The sequence below is a fragment of the Odontesthes bonariensis genome, chromosome 12, assembly GCF_027942865.1.
Source record: "Odontesthes bonariensis isolate fOdoBon6 chromosome 12, fOdoBon6.hap1, whole genome shotgun sequence".
NCBI lineage: Eukaryota > Metazoa > Chordata > Actinopteri > Atheriniformes > Atherinopsidae > Odontesthes > Odontesthes bonariensis.
Window position 1 is genome coordinate 10,835,581 of NC_134517.1, and position 15,112 is coordinate 10,850,692.

The following is a 15,112-nucleotide window of genomic DNA, read 5'->3' on the forward strand; positions in this document are numbered from 1 at the left end:
AACAAGAGAGCTATTACAAAATAAATGCCTTAAATATTAATGGATCATATACAGTGATTACTTGTGCCTTTTTTAAAAAAATAAAAGGGTTTCCTTGATAATAAAGGTTGTGGGGAGTACACAATGAGTTCAGGAACACACCAGTAGTGGTTTGGTTTTGATATCTTTAAAAACAAGAGAGCTATTACAAAATAAAAGCCTTAAATATGAATGGATCATATACAGTGATTACTTGTGCCTTTTTTAAAAAAAATAAAAGGGTTTCCTTGATAATAAAGGGTGTCGGGAGTACACAATGAGTTCAGGAACACACCAGAATTGTTTTGGTTGTGATATCTTTAAAAACAAGAGAGCTATTACAAAATAAATGCCTTAAATATTAATGGATCATATATAGTGATTACTTATGCCTTTTTAAAAAAATAAAAAGGGTTTCCTTGATAATAAAGGGTTGTGGGAAGTACACAATGAGTTCAGGAACACACCAGAAGTGGTTTGGTTTTGATATCTTTAAAAACAAGAGAGCTATTACAAAATAAATGCCTTAAATATTAATGGATCATATACAGTGATTACTTGTGCCTTTTTTAAAAAAATAAAAGGGTTTCCTTGATAATAAAGGTTGTGGGGAGTACACAATGAGTTCAGGAACACACCAGTAGTGGTTTGGTTTTGATATCTTTAAAAACAAGAGAGCTATTACAAAATAAAAGCCTTAAATATGAATGGATCATATACAGTGATTACTTGTGCCTTTTTTTAAAAAAATAAAAGGGTTTCCTTGATAATAAAGGGTGTCGGGAGTACACAATGAGTTCAGGAACACACCAGAAGTGGTTTGGTTTTGATATCTTTAAAAACAAGAGAGCTATTACAAAATAAAAGCCATAAATATGACTGAATCATATATAGTGATTACTTATGCCTTTTTAAAAAATTAAAAAGGGTTTCCTTGATAATAAAGGGTTGTGGGAAGTACACAATGAGTTCAGGAACACACCAGAAGTGGTTTGGTTTTGATATCTTTAAAAACAAGAGAGCTATTACAAAATAAAAGCCATAAATATGACTGAATCATATATAGTGATTACTTATGCCTTTTTAAAAAATTAAAAAGGGTTTCCTTGATAATAAAGGGTTGTGGGAAGTACACAATGAGTTCAGGAACACACCAGAAGTTGTTTGGTTTTGATATCTTTAAAAACAAGAGAGCTATTACAAAATATAAGCCTTAAATATGACTGAATCATATACAGTGATTACTTATGCCTTTTTAAAAAATTAAAAAGGGTTTCCTTGATAATAAAGGGTTGTGGGAAGTACACAATGAGTTCAGGAACACACCAGAAGTTGTTTGGTTTTGATATCTTTAAAAACAAGAGAGCTATTACAAAATATAAGCCTTAAATATGACTGAATCATATACAGTGATTACTTATGCCTTTTTAAAAAAATAAAAGGATTTCCTTGATAATAAAGGGTTGTGGGAAGTACACAATGAGTTCAGGAACACACCAGAAGTGGTTTGGTTTTGATATCTTTAAAAACAAGAGACCTATTACAAAATAAAAGTCTAAAATGGAATTAACTATGCACACTGAGTAAATGTTCTACCTAAAATGATTTTTCTGGAAACTAAAATGCTGTGAAAGCTTTATAGTGAGTTCACAAACCCATCAGAAGTGGTTTGGTGTTCATTGGTTGAATATCCAGTGAGTTATTAAACAAACAAAAAAAAGGCGTTGCACTTTTGCGATGGTCCCTAAGCGCTCTGGCTGCCGTAGTTCACTTCGAAGTATATTCGGCGCGGTTACTCTGATCTTTCGCCAGACTTGCTTACTTTGGTGAGTTGATCAAGCCTGTGATATGTTAGTCTTAGTTTTCTGTACAAATTAATACCATCCTGAGGCTAATTGGTGCTGTTTTCGTGACGCTATTACAATTACACCGCCGGAAAAAAGGCGAATGTCGAATATAAAACCAACTTCACCCCGCTTCTGTGGTGAGACTGTGAGTATTTCGGGTTGGCTTCAAGACGCGCCTGTAGCACAGCACACAGGTCCGTCACGCAGCTAAAAACAACAACAAAAGGAATGAATAAAATGACCAGTGCTTAAAAGTATCAGTGCCAGCCGTGGTAAAAGTCAGCGCCCTCACCATCGATAGTGTCCCCGTCTGCCTCTCTGAAGTTCGGACTGTTTGACACCGCCTCCTTCAAGCGACTCGTTACATCCATATTGTGAGGTGACAGTAGCCTGTAAAAACAACAGGCCTATGGTTAATAAAAAAAACCTGCATTAACGTAACGTAACATCAGGTCCAACTCAACTAGATATTGGGAGAACATTCACTTATTCTTACCCTTGACCTGGATTATAATGCCACGGTGAGTTATGCAGGCGGCGAACTGCTTCCTATAAATTGAAAACACGAAATTCATTTTTTTAAATAAAGCAACTCACACTGGTTTTCACGTGATGGACACAATTAAGTTGAGTTTAGCCTAAAGCCACAGTCAATAACCTACTCTTACCGCGATTTTCGGATTCTGTATCCGCCTTCTCTTGGGGGTGCGCTCTTCAACTTCTCTGGAATGTAACTCCAGTCCGTTCTCGACGGCCATCTTACCTCCAACCTAGCGAATCTCTGGTCGATTCCCTCCAGAACCCTCTCCACGACCGTATCCACAGTGCTGGCCACCATACGAGACATCCCGGTCATAGCATTCAGGACTTTCATTTGATCTGCCTGTAAGCAAGTGAGTAAGTAAGTTTAATATACAGCACATTTAAAATCAGCGAGAACTGTCCCAAGTGCTGTACAGTGTCAACAAGACTAAAATTAAACAATCAAATGGTCATGTGCAAGTAGAAAAAAACACACAAACCTGTAGACCCGCAGAGAGTTGCTGGGGAGTTGAAAGCAAGTCGTCTTCCAGCCACAAACCAGGGCAGTTTTCACAGCACGGGACCTCAGCGATTTCTGTCTGCCTTTCTGCCGCCAGATCTGCTCCTTAAACTTTTTGTTTACACTGCACGACACTATGTTTCTCATACGTGATTGAACGAGAGCTTATGCGAGCCGTTAAGCTCCACCAATCATATGCGTATACGTCATTACACGGAATACTCGCGAGACAACCTCCCGTCCTTTTGCTATTTAATGTTGTCTGACCACAGCTGGCAATTTGCACTGTTTTGACACAAAAATGGACTCTGCAAGGACAAAGAAAAGACCTCGGCGATATTGTGACCATTGTGACACCGAATTAAGCCATACACAATAAAACACTGAGCGCACTACTGCACATTATGTATACAGGCCAGATTTCTATATTTTTATTTCTATATTTCTATTTTATTTAAGAAACCTTTTAGAATATTGCTGTTGCATGCTTATTTTATCTTTATCTTATCTTTATTATTATAAAGTGCGGGCAACAAAGTAAAGAATTTCATTGTTCAGGGAAACACGTTTCTAACTGCACATATGACAATAAACCTTTGAATCCTTGAATCCTTGAATTTTGCCCACAAAAAGCGGTATTACAAAAGAGGTGTTTGGGGAAAAAAAAAAGATATGCATCACCTGTCACCAGCAGACAGCGTGCACCTCTTCTTTTTCAAGACAACACAGCAACAAACTTGGCTGGAGTTGGAGGTGATGGTGATGAACGTGTAGAAACAGGCCTGCCCACCCCCCACCTCACCTCACCCCACCCCACTTAAAATGACTATGGCAGCTCCTGACCTGATCACTGGCATTTACATATTAAAGGCTCTCCTAAGTAGGGGAGAGGAGGGGGGCATGGGGGAGCAGTTGCCAGGTCAATTTGCGACAACTTGGGCCAAGTTTTCACTTTTACCACCGCAAATGCAGGGGCTTAACGTATGCGGACATGTAAGGGGCCACATACATCCACAAATCCCTCTTTTCATGCAGTGTAAAGGCTTAAGATCTGTCATATTTAGGAGCACTTTCACATGTGACTGTGTGTGGGTTTTTCCTTTGATCAGCTATCACAGTCTTGAAAAGCAGGTGTCCTGCCCAACAACGGGGTCAGCCCCACTTCCACATAAGATGAGTTTTTTTTATATTTCTTTGCTCAGAGGTGCTGTGATATTCAGGCTCAATAATTACTCTTAAACTATGATTCCGAGCTGCAGGACTTTCAGGTTAAGTTTGCAGTTCCGTGAGAGGATTCTTAGCTTTCTGGCCACAGCCCAGAGGAATTCCATGATCGCCATGGTTCCCTCCTCAGAAGCATCATCGCAGCATCTTTTAAAAACAAACATAAACACCATCAGTCTACACAACTTTTTTTCTTCACATTTCACTCCACCAGTTGTGGAAGATTGTAACTTCTGCTGAGGACTTGTTGCATCCCAACATGAAGAAAACACTCTCAGAAACCCAGAAAAGTGGAACAACATACTTCCAACAGGAAAAATATCAGCTTTGAGAAATGTCAAAGTCTGCACTCTTTTCTAAAGTTTCCACTGAGAAGATTTTTAAAAAGTTCATAGTCACTCATATTAAAATGACCAAAAACCTCTGAAATAAACACTTCCCACCTTCAGCTTAAAGGCAAAGTATGCTGAAGTCAGGTTTAAACTCATTTCAAAAGAAAAAACAGCATCCAAACATTAGCTCTTCTCAAATTGGACAAAGTGTAGAACAGGGTCATTTTTTTTATAAATCAATCTTTTTTATAGTTACACATAGAAATTGGTATGAAGAGTTGAACATGAAATCATATATATTTATTTAAACAGCTGATAAAACTATTCACAGGACAGAAGTCCTCAGCTTCCTGCTGGGACACACAGTCACATGTAAAGGTAATAAGTAAATTGTCGAAAAGCAATCACTGTAATGTTATCTTTTTTAATTTGGGATTAGAAAGGCATTCTTTCTTGTTTGAATTGAATTGAATCCTAACTCAAAGACTGTCCTTTATCCAAATAAGGTACCAACTCCCTGTCAAAAGATTACATTTGACCCCTAACCATGATCATTTCCTAACCCTCGCTAAGAAGTCTGGATTTTTAAAGTCCCAAACCTGCGTTATTGGCTAAACCTAAACAGGAAGTGACAAAGTTCCATCTTAAAGTGTTGTGTTTACATGTGAACAAGACCACAAGATAAATGGACACTACTTGTATGTGCTTCTGTAAGTGATTATGGTACAGAGAGGTCAGTTATTTCAAAGTAAAGGCTTAAGATCTGTCATATTTAGGAGCACTTTCACATGTGACTGTGTGTGGGTTTTTCCTTTGATCAGCTATCACAGTCTTGAAAAGCAGGTGTCCTGCCCAACAACGGGGTCAGCCCCACTTCCTCATAAGATGAGTTTTTTTTAATCTTTCTTTGCTCAGAGGTGCTGTGATATTCAGGCTCAATAATTACTCTTAAACTATGATTCCGAGCTGCAGGACTTTCAGGTTAAGTTTGCAGTTCCGTGAGAGGATTCTTAGCTTTCTGGCCACAGCCCATAGGAATTCCATGATCGCCATGGTTCCCTCCTCAGAAGCATCATCGCAGCATCATTTAAAAACAAACATAAACACCATCAGTCTACACAACTTTTTTTCTTCACATTTCACTCCACCAGTTCTGGAAGATTGTAACTTCTGCTGAGGACTTGTTGCATCCAAACATGAAGAAAACACTCTCAGAAACCCAGAAAAGTGCAACAACATACTTCCAACAGGAAAAATATCAGCTTTGAGAAATATCAAAGTCTGCACTCTTTTCTAAAGTTTCCACTGAGAAGATTTTTAAAAAGCTCATAGTCACTCATATTCAAATGACCAAAAACCTCTGAAATAAACACTTCCCACCTTCAGCTTAAAGGCAAAGTATGCTGAAGTCAGGTTTAAACTCATTTAAAAAGAAAAAACAGCATCCAAACATTAGCTCTTCTCAAATTGGACAAAGTGTAGAACAGGGTCATTTTTTTTATAAATCAATCTTTTTTATAGTTACACATAGAAATTGGTATGAAGAGTTGAACATTAAATCACAAATATTTATTTATAAAGCTGATAAAACTATTCACAGGACAGAAGTCCTCAGCTTCCTGCTGGGACACACAGTCACATGTAAAGGTAATAAGTAAATTGTCGAAAAGAAATCACTGTAATGTTATCTTTTTTAATTTGGGATTAGAAAGGCATTCTTTCTTGTTTGAATTGAATTGAATCCTAACTCAAAGACTGTCCTTTATCCAAATAAGGTACCAACTCCCTGTCAAAAGATTACATTTGACCCCTAACCATGATCATTTCCTAACCCTCGCTAAGAAGTCTGGATTTTTAAAGTCCCAACCCTGCGTTATTGGCTAAACCTAAACAGGAAGTGACAAACTTCCATCTTAAAGTGTTGTGTTTACATGTGAACAAGACCACAAGATAAATGGACACTACTTGTATGTGCTTCTGTAAGTGATTATGGTACAGAGAGGCCAGTTATTTCAAAGTAAAGGCTTAAGATCTGTCATATTTAGGAGCACTTTCACATGTGACTGTGTGTGGGTTTTTCCTTTGATCAGCTATCACAGTCTTGAAAAGCAGGTGTCCTGCCCAACAACGGGGTCAGCCCCACTTCCTCATAAGATGAGTTTTTTTTATCTTTCTTTGCTCAGAGGTGCTGTGATATTCAGGCTCAATAATTACTCTTAAACTATGATTCCGAGCTGCAGGACTTTCAGGTTAAGTTTGCAGTTCCGTGAGAGGATTCTTAGCTTTCTGGCCACAGCCCAGAGGAATTCCATGATCGCCATGGTTCCCTCCTCAGAAGCATCATCGCAGCATCATTTAAAAACAAACATAAACACATCAGTCCACAAAACTTTTTTTCTTCACATTTCACTCCACCAGTTCTGGAAGATTGTAACTTCTGCTGAGGACTTGTTGCATCCCAACATGAAGAAAACACTCTCAGAAACCCAGAAAAGTGGAACAACATACTTCCAAGAGGAAAAATATCAGCTCTGAGAAATGTCAAAGTCTGCACTCTTTTCTAAAGTTTCCACTGAGAAGATTTTTAAAAAGTTCATAGTCACCAGTATGATCTCCCAGGCTCATCCTATTTCCTTTATCTCCAGCTCAGATCTTCGATGAAGGCGTATGGAGTGCCTTGGCACCCATTATGTTCACATCCCCTATTTAACCTGTCTGTCCTAGTAGCCTTTCACGAGGCCTGGTAGCAAAGCTGTTCAACCTAGTGATAAGGAACTCCATGAAACCTCGTTCTTTTGTGTCAATATGGGATAGGGAGCTTAAGGCAATGGGTGTCGATCCAGACTGGGAGGAGATATGGGGCAATCTACCACTAACATCTAAGTGCCTGGCACATCAACTAATTCATTATAAGATGATCCACAAGGCATATCAAACACCATACATACGTTTCAAAATGAATATCTCTCAAAATCCACATTGCATGCTTTGCCGGAACGCCACAGGTACCTTCCTCCATATGTTTTGGGAATGTCCCATTATAAGTATATTTTGGAAATATGTTATTGAGATGCTATCCAAGTTTCTTGACATTATTCTTGTGTTAGACCCCTAATTTTGTTTATTGAATGATGATTCCGCACTTGAGCTCTCTCTACGTGAAAAACATCTGGTGTTTGCTGGCTTCACAGCTGCCAAAACGGCAATCTTCCAGCTGTGGTTCAAACCTGATAGTAGTGCAAAATGTTACTGGATCAGATCCTTACTAGACATTGCATCATTGGAGGAGACCACAGCTCGACTGAACAACGCCAGTTTATCTACAGTAAATGCATGGAAGGGACTTTGCTCAAGAATTAAGGACGTTCTAACAAGTTGAAGTCTATTGGTATGATGTGTCTGCTAGTTTTTTTTTTCTTTTTCTTCACTTTTATTTGATCTGCCTTTGTTTTGTTTTTGTTTATTCTTGTGTGCACTATTAAGCAATATCTTGCTTGTACGTATTCTTCTGACAATCCAAATAAAAACTTATAATCACAAAAAAAAGTTCATGGTCACTCATATACAAATGACCAAAAACCTCTGAAATAAACACTTCCCACCTTCAGCTTAAAGGCAAAGTATGCTGCAGTCAGGTTTAAACTCATTTCAAAAGAAAAAACAGCATCCAAACATTAGCTCTTCTCAAATTGGGTCATTTTTTTTTTAAATCAATCTTTTTTATAGTTACACATAGAAATTGGTATGAAGAGTTGAACATTAAATCACAAATATTTATTTATAAAGCTGATAAAACTATTCACAGGACAGAAGTCCTCAGCTTCCTGCTGGGACACATAGTCACATGTAAAGGTAATATGTAAGTTGTCGAAAAGCAATCACTGTAATGTTATCTTTTACAATTTGGGATTAGAAAGGCATTCTTTCTTGTTTGAATTGAATTGAATCCTAACTCAAAGACTGTCCTTTATCCAAATAAGGTACCAACTCCCTGTCAAAAGATTACATTTGACCCCTAACCATGATCATTTCCTAACCCTCGCTAAGAAGTCTGGATTTTTAAAGTCCCAACCCTGCGTTATTGGCTAAACCTAAACAGGAAGTGACAAACTTCCATCTTAAAGTGTTGTGTTTACATGTAAACAAGACCACAAGATAAATGGACACTACTTGTATGTGCTTCTGTAAGTGATTATGGTACAGAGAGGCCAGTTATTTCAAAGTAAAGGCTTAAGATCTGTCATATTTAGGAGCACTTTCACATGTGACTGTGTGTGGGTTTTTCCTTTGATCAGCTATCACAGTCTTGAAAAGCAGGTGTCCTGCCCAACAACGGGGTTAGCCCCACTTCCTCATAAGATGAGTTTTTTTTATCTTTCTTTGCTCAGAGGTGCTGTGATCTTCAGGCTCAATAATTACTCTTAAACTATGATTCTGAGCTGCAGGACTTTCAGGTTAAGTTTGCAGTTCCGTGAGAGGATTCTTAGCTTTCTGGCCACAGCCCAGAGGAATTCCATGATCGCCATGGTTCCCTCCTCAGAAGCATCATCGCAGCATCATTTAAAAACAAACATAAACACATCAGTCCACACAACTTTTTTTCTTCACATTTCACTCCACCAGTTCTGGAAGATTGTAACTTCTGCTGAGGACTTGTTGCATCCCAACATGAAGAAAACACTCTCAGAAACCCAGAAAAGTGGAACAACATACTTCCAACAGGAAAAATATCAGCTTTGAGAAATGTCAAAGTCTGCACTCTTTTCTAAAGTGTCCACTGAGAAGATTTTTTAAAAAGTTCATAGTCACCAGTATGATCTCCCAGGCTCATCCTATTTCTTTTATCTCCAGCTCAGATCTTCGATGAAGGCGTATGGAGTGCCTTGGCACCCATTATGTTCACATCCCCTATTTAACCTGTCTGTCCTAGTAGCCTTTCACGAGGCCTGGTAGCAAAGCTGTTCAACCTAGTGATAAGGAACTCCATGAAACCTCGTTCTTTTGTGTCAATATGGGATAGGGAGCTTAAGGCAATGGGTGTCGATCCAGACTGGGAGGAGATATGGGGCAATCTACCACTAACATCTAAGTGCCTGGCACATCAACTAATTCATTATAAGATGATCCACAAGGCATATCAAACACCATACATACGTTTCAAAATGAATATCTCTCAAAATCCACATTGCATGCTTTGCCGGAACGCCACAGGTACCTTCCTCCATATGTTTTGGGAATGTCCCATTATAAGTATATTTTGGAAATATGTTATTGAGATGCTTTCCAAGTTTCTTGACATTATTCTTGTGTTAGACCCCTAATTTTGTTTATTGAATGATGATTCCGCACTTGAGCTCTCTCTACGTGAAAAACATCTGGTGTTTGCTGGCTTCACAGCTGCCAAAACGGCAATCTTCCAGCTGTGGTTCAAACCTGATAGTAGTGCAAAATGTTACTGGATCAGATCCTTACTAGACATTGCATCATTGGAGGAGACCACAGCTCGACTGAACAACGCCAGTTTATCACAGTAAATGCATGGAAGGGACTTTGCTCAAGAATTAAGGACGTTCTAACAAGTTGAAGTCTATTGGTATGATGTGTCTGCTAGTTTTTTTTTTCTTTTTCTTCACTTTTATTTGATCTGCCTTTGTTTTGTTTTTGTTTATTCTTGTGTGCACTATTAAGCAATATCTTGCTTGTACGTATTCTTCTGACAATCCAAATAAAAACTTATAATCACAAAAAAAAGTTCATGGTCACTCATATTCAAATGACCAAAAACCTCTGAAATAAACACTTCCCACCTTCAGCTTAAAGGCAAAGTATGCTGCAGTCAGGTTTAAACTCATTTCAAAAGAAAAAACAGCATCCAAACATTAGCTCTTCTCAAATTGGGTCATTTTTTTTATAAATCAATCTTTTTTATAGTTACACATAGAAATTGGTATGAAGAGTTGAACATTAAATCACATATATTTATTTATAAAGCTGATAAAACTATTCACAGGACAGAAGTCCTCAGCTTCCTGCTGGGACACATAGTCACATGTAAAGGTAATATGTAAGTTGTCGAAAAGCAATCACTGTAATGTTATCTTTTACAATTTGGGATTAGAAAGGCATTCTATCTTGTTTGAATTGAATTGAATCCTAACTCAAAGACTGTCCTTTATCCAAATAAGGTACCAACTCCCTGTCAAAAGATTACATTTGACCCCTAACCATGATCATTTCCTAACCCTCGCTAAGAAGTCTGGATTTTTAAAGTCCCAACCGTGCGTTATTGGCTAAACCTAAACAGGAAGTGACAAAGTTCCATCCTAATGTGTTGTGTTTACATGTGAACAAGACCACAAGATAAATGGACACTACTTGTATGTGCTTCTGTAAGTGATTATGGTACAGAGAGGTCAGTTATTTCAAAGTAAAGGCTTAAGATCTGTCATATTTAGGAGCACTTTCACATGTGACTGTGTGTGGGTTTTTCCTTTGATCAGCTATCACAGTCTTGAAAAGCAGGTGTCCTGCCCAACAACGGGGTCAGCCCCACTTCCTCATAAGATGAGTTTTTTTTATCTTTCTTTGCTCAGAGGTGCTGTGATCTTCAGGCTCAATAATTACTCTTAAACTATGATTCCGAGCTGCAGGACTTTCAGGTTAAGTTTGCAGTTCCGTGAGAGGATTCTTAGCTTTCTGGCCACAGCCCAGAGGAATTCCATGATCGCCATGGTTCCCTCCTCAGAAGCATCATCGCTGCATCATTTAAAAACAAACATAAACACATCAGTCCACACAACCTTTTTTCTTCACATTTCACTCCACCAGTTCTGGAAGATTCTAACTTCTGCTGAGGACTTGTTGCATCCCAACATGAAGAAAACACTCTCAGAAACCCAGAAAAGTGGAACAGCATACTTCCAAGAGGAAAAATATCAGGTTTGAGAAATGTCAAAGTCTGCACTCTTTTCTAAAGTTTCCACTGAGAAGATTTTTAAAAAGTTCATAGTCACTCATATTCAAATGACCAAAAACCTCTGAAATAAACACTTCCCACCTTCAGCTTAAAGGCAAAGTATGCTGCAGTCAGGTTTAAACTCATTTCAAAAGAAAAAACAGCATCCAAACATTAGCTCTTGTCAAATTGCACAAAGTTTAGAACAGGGTCATTTTTTTCATGAATCAATCTTTTTTATAGTTACACATAGAAATTGGTATGAAGAGTTGAACATTAAATCATATATATTTATTTATTCAGCTGATAAAACTATTCACAGGACAGAAGTCCTCAGCTTCCTGCTGGGACACATTGTCACATGTAAAGGTAATATGTAAATTGTCGAAAAGCAATCACTGTAATGTTATCTTTTACAATTTGGGATTAGAAAGGCATTCTGTTTGAATTGAATTGAATCCTAACTCAAAGACTGTCCTTTATCCAAATAAGGTACCAACCACCTGTCAAAAGATTACATTTACCCCTAACCATGATCATTTCCTAACCCTCGCTAAGAAGTCTGGATTTTTAAAGTCCCAACCCTGCGTTATTGGCTAAACCTAAACAGGAAGTGACAAAGTTCCATCTTAAAGTGTTGTGTTTACATGTGAACAAGACCACAAGTAAAATGAACACTACTTGTATGTGTGTCCGTAGGTGATTATGGTACAGAGAGGCCAGTTATTTCAAAGTAAAGGCTTAAGATCTGTCATATTTAGGAGCACTTTCACATGTGACTGTGTGGGTTTTTCCTTTGATCAGCTATCACAGTCTTGAAAAGCAGGTGTCCTGCCCAACAACGGGGTCAGCCCCACTTCCTCATAAGATGAGTTTTTTTTTTATCTTTCTTTGCTCAGAGGTGCTGTGATATTCAGGCTCAATAATTACTCTTAAACTATGATTCCGAGCTGCAGGACTTTCAGGTTAAGTTTGCAGTTCCGTGAGAGGATTCTTAGCTTTCTGGCCACAGCCCATAGGAATTCCATGATCGCCATGGTTCCCTCCTCAGAAGCATCATCGCAGCATCATTTAAAAACAAACATAAACACATCAGTCAACACAACTTTTTTTCTTCATATTTCACTCCACCAGTTCTGGAAGATTGTAACTTCTGCTGAGGACTTGTTGCATCCCAATATGAAGAAAACACTCTCAGAAACCCAGAAAAGTGGAACAACATACTTCCAACAGGAAAAATATCAGCTTTGAGAAATGTCAAAGTCTGCACTCTTTTCTAAAGTTTCCACTGAGAAGATTTTTTTTAAAAGTTCATAGTCACTCATATTCAAATGACCAAAAACCTCTTAAATAAACACTTCCCACCTTCAGCTTAAAGGCAAAGTATGCTGAAGTCAGGTTTAAACTCATTTCAAAAGAAAAAACAGCATCCAAACATTAGCTCTTCTCAAATTGGACTATGTGTATAACAGGGTCAATTTTTTTTTAAAAATCAGTCTTTTTTATAGTTACATATAGAAATTGGTATGAAGAGTTACTTACTTCTTTACTTAGGCCTTTAAATTCCCATAGGAACATAGGCCATTGACGAAACTCCTCCATCCTCTCCTGTCTTGGGCCCTCCGCTCCAGTTTTTCCCATGATAGCCCTTCTTCCCTCATTTCTTGCTCGACAGTTCTTCTCCAGGAGGTTCTTGGTCTGCCTCTTTTTCTTTTTCCCTGTGGGTTCCATGTCAAAGCTTGGTTGGTTATTGCTTCTTTTCGTCTTAGTGTATGACCTATCCACTTCCACTTCCTCCTCCTTATTTGAATTTCTATTGGGTCTTCTTTGGTGAGTTCCCACAGGTTGGCATTCGTGATGGTGTTGGGCCAGAAGATTCCCAGGAGGCGTCTGAGGCATCTGTTGATGAATGTTTGCAGTTTGTTGGTTTTGGTGGTGGTGATTCTCCAGGTTTCTGAGCCATACAGTAAAGTGGTCTTCACATTTGAGTTGAAGATCTGCAGTTTGGTTTTCAGTGAGATATTTTTTGCCTTCCAGATATTGGATAACATGTTGTAGGTTGCCCTTGCCTTTCCAATCCTGGCTTGGACATCCCCCTCTATGCCACCTTCCACTGAAATTATGCTGCCAAGGTATGTGAAGGTGTTCGCATCCTCTAGTTCCTGATGGTTCATGGTTATGGGCATGGTGTTCTTGTTGTTGATGCACATGGTTTTGGTCGTTAATGAGTTTTTTCTCAGTCCAAGCAGTGCAGCAGTTGCCTCTAGTTTTTCTGATTTTTCTTGCATGTGTTGGTGAGTGTGAGACAGTAGGGCCAGGTCATCTGCAAAGTCCAGATCTTCGAGTTGTTTAGTCAGGCCCCACTGTATACCGATGCGGCTATTGTGAGTGGTTTCCTTCATCATCCAGTCGATGCAGAGCAGGAAAAGAAAGGGTGAAAGCAAGCACCCTTGCCGCACACCAGTCAGGATCTCAAAGGCCTCTGACGTACAGCCTTCATGAAGGACTTGGCATCTCATCCCTTGGTAGGTGCTGCTTATGATTTTGGTGATCTTGGCTGGGATCCCATAGTGAGCCAATAATTTCCACAGCATGTCCCTATCCACACTGTCAAAAGCCTTTTCAAAGTCAATAAAGTTAATATAGATGGAAGAGTTCCACTCGATGGACTGTTCGATAATAATCCTGAGGGTGGCAATTTGGTCTCCACAGGATCGGTTACTCCTGAAGCCAGCCTGGTTTTCCCTCAGCTTCTGGTCGACTGCCTTCTGGAGCCTGTCGAGTAGGATGTGGTTGAGAACCTTCCCAGGTGTTGAAAGGAGCATTATTCCCCAATAGTTGTCACACTCCCGGAGATCTCCTTTTTTGGGGATTTTTACAATATGACCATTTTTCCAGTCAGATGGGACATTTTCTTGTTCCCAGATGTTTTTGCTGAGACGGTGGAGCATGTTGGTGGATGTTTCAATATCAGTTTTAAGGGCTTCAGCTGGAATCCCATCTGGACCCTCTGCTTTCCCTTCTCTCAAGGCCTTGATGCTTTTTCTTATTTCTGCTTTGGTGGGGGGGTTGCAGTTTATTTCCAAACTGTTCATGGCTGCCGGTATGTCTGTGATCCGTTGGAGAGGCTGTCTGTTGAGCAGATCTCTGAAGTGTTCAGCCCATCTCTTCATCTGGTCTTCTTTGGTTGTGAGGAGTAAGCCCTGCATGTCTTTGATGTGTGCCTGTGTGTGTCTGTATTTTCCAGTTAGCTTTCTTGTAGTTTGGTAAAGGTCCTTCAGGTTGTTTCTTCTTGCTGCTTCTTCTGCCTGTTGTGCAAGGTCCTCAATGAATTTCTTCTTGTCTCTCTTTACACTTCTTTTCACTTTCTTGTTTGCTGCTGCATACTCTTTCTGTGCTGCCGCCTTGGTCGCTCTGGTTTTACTTCTATTTACAGCCTCTTTTTTCTTTCTTCTTTCACTCACTTTGCTCTCTGTATCTCTGGACAGCCAGGGTTTGCGGTCTGTCCTCCTTCTCCCTACCACTTCTTCACATGCGCCTTTCCATGCAGACTTAAGACCTTCCCATACCTCCTCTACATTGCTTGGGGTTTCTATTTCCAGAGCTTCATACCGGTTACGTAGTACCACTTTGTAGCGTTGTGATGTAGTTTTATCCTGGAATTGTATTGTGTTGAACTTGGTTCTTCCTTCAG